Here is a 2,695-nt window from a genome sequence, read left to right as displayed (position 1 = left end):
GGGTGGAGCTCGTGAGAGGAGGAAGCGGGCCCTGGCAGCTCAGCAGGTTCCTGGGTGCCGCTCTCCGGAGCGGCTTCGCAGTGCCCCTTGTTTTGTATTCTGTGTCAGAGCTCCTGTGCAGCCCGGGTGTTGTCAAAACTGTTAATACGGGAGTGACTCAGCGGATCAATGGGAATGACATGAGGGTTGTGCTCATGGACAATCAGTATTTTCCCCCCCCTCCAGCCCCACTGGGCTGGAAGACACAATGGCTGAAAGCAGCTGCCAATAAACATCTTTGCTGGACTTGGGCCTGGCTGTGCTCCGGAGCTGTCTCCCCCTGCCCACCCCCTCCCCCCGTGGTTTTCCTAGCTAGGAGGAGCTGGGATGAGCTGTGCTGGAGCAGCACTCCTGTGCTTTGGCTGGTCCCTCCAGGTTTGTGCCCGACCCTCGATCCAGGCCACTGCTGCAAGGCCCAGGCCCTGTGCGAGCCAGGGTGGGTAGGAAGCTGTTTATCTCTGCCTTCAGACAGGAACTGCAGCTCCACAGGCACTAAAGGCTTGGTGGGAAGGGTGAGGGAAGCCTCGGGTAAGCAGCAACCCCTGATGTGCTGTTGTGGGATGTGCAGGAGAGGTGCAGCCCCTGGGCTGGGGAGGAGACCCTCCCCTCGCTCAGCAGGGCTCAGCACTGTGGGGTTTGGTACCAGAGGGCAGTGGCCTGGTTTGCCCTGTGCTACTCCTGTGACTTCCAGCTGCAGTTTGAGGAGTCAGACCCTCTTCCCTTGTAGTGCTGCTGAGCGGGGACAGGCTCGGGTGCCAGCACAGAAGCTTCCTTCGTGTGTTTGCCACGGCTTTTTTCTGAGAGCCTGTGGGAACAGCTCTGCCCACAGCCCTGTAATTGGGCTCTGACTGGGCAGACGTGGCTCGTTGTGGGTGCAGTGAGAAGCTGTGAACCTGAGCCTCCTTCCTTGGCCCAGACATGGTGTGACCTGGAGTCTGCTTCGGTCCAGCTCTACCCTGTGAGCTGGGAGGGCAGGGAGGGAGAGCAGGTCCCAGCAGCTCTGGGGTTCTGCTGGAGAACAAGTCATCTTCCTGTTAAAAAAGCTGTGTGAATAGTTTTGGGGTTTCATGAGAAAGGCTGTTTCTACTCCTGCTGGCACTTGATGTCTCTGGTGGATCTGTTGCTATAGAGGAGCAGCAACTTTGGTTGTGAGGGAGGTGAAAAGCTGCTGGGGCAGGTGAGTGTGGAGCATCAGGGTCCTCTGTCAGGCTCCCCCATTCATGCCAGCTGCCCTTCTCCTCCTGGGGAATTCTAAATCCCTGCCCAGGCTGTAACCCCGCAGCCCTTCCTGTGGGCAGCCCCTCCCTTGCATGTTACATTGATGCATTATTCCTTAATAACTGGCTTTGAAAAAGCAGCCTGTGCATCAGGAACTGGAGTGACAGGACAAGGAGGAATGGCTTCCCCCTGACAGAGGGCAGGGTTAGATGGATATTGGGAAGAAATTTCTGGCTGTGAGAATGGTGAGGCTCTGGCACAAAGCAGCTGTGGCTGCCCCGTCCTTGGAAGTGTCCAAGGCCAGGTTGGATCAAAGGAGCGTCCCTGTCCATGGCAGGAGGTGGAACTGGATGAGCTCTAAGGCCCCTTCCAACCCAAACCATTCTGTGATTCCATGCGTGGAGCCGAGGTGTTCCAGCACACCCTGCCTTGTCTGTCCTACGCTGTCAGGTTCCTGGGTGACACCTGTGGTGCTCAAAGCTGTTGCTCCCCAGCGTGGTGGGGCAGGAGAGAGGGAGGTGCAGTGGCTGTAAAACCACAGGACGTCTCTCTGCCTTCCGCTCGCCGCGCTCAGAGCGCGGCAGCAACAGATCAGCACCCACAATGAGCCCTGTGTGGTGTAGGAAATGGCTCTTAGGTAAGGTGAAACTTCTAGGTAAGGCTTTGCAGGGTGTTTCAAAATGCTACATGGAGCAAGAAGTCTCTGATTTCATCCACTGCCCACGGTAAGGAGAGTTTGCTCCTGGAGTAGAGGAATTCAATTAGTTCTATAAAGACTTTAAATTGGCTTCTTTGGCTCCAGCGAGATGGTGGACAGAAGTTCACCGTGTGTCCAGGAAGATCTCCCAGTGCCTGTGGAGTCTGTGTTCTGCTGAGAGGTTGGTGGCAGTGGCCTTTCCAAGCAGTGCCCTGCTGACATCTGCCTTCCCCACCGCATCAGGCCCCTGGCACTTGAAATGTCACAGCAGAAACATCCTCCTTGTAGGAAACACAGGTCTTGAGGCCACTTCAGTGGTGACAGTGAAACCAAATGTTCTCACAGTCCTGTCTGTGAAAGGCTTGCACTGAGATGGTGACATGGGGAAAGCCCAAAGTCCTGTCCGGTGAGGTCCAGCTGAGCTGACCCCAGGCTGGGGAAGGGTCCCTGTGCCACAGGCCGAGATCTCGGCTTCCCCTCAGTGTGAGCTGTGAGACAGCAGAAACACATCCACTGGGGTCTGGTGGGGACTGTGCTCTGAAAGAGAGCTGGGCAGTGCTGTGTGGTGTTTAGTGTCGGCAGGGCAGGGATGGCAGTAAGTTGGATGTGAGAGCAGGATTTGGGATGAACCATGACATTGTTGCCTAGGAAATAAGGTGCCATTGGCCTCCCAGGGTGCTGGAGACACTGGGAGTCTGGAGGAAAGGAGCGTTAATTTTTGAGTCATTCATTTTTATGTGT

Source organism: Corvus brachyrhynchos, unplaced genomic scaffold (assembly GCF_000691975.1).
Source record: "Corvus brachyrhynchos isolate BGI_N302 unplaced genomic scaffold, ASM69197v1 scaffold130, whole genome shotgun sequence".
Classification (NCBI taxonomy): Eukaryota; Metazoa; Chordata; class Aves; order Passeriformes; family Corvidae; genus Corvus; species Corvus brachyrhynchos.
Note: the sequence above shows the minus strand (reverse complement) of the source record.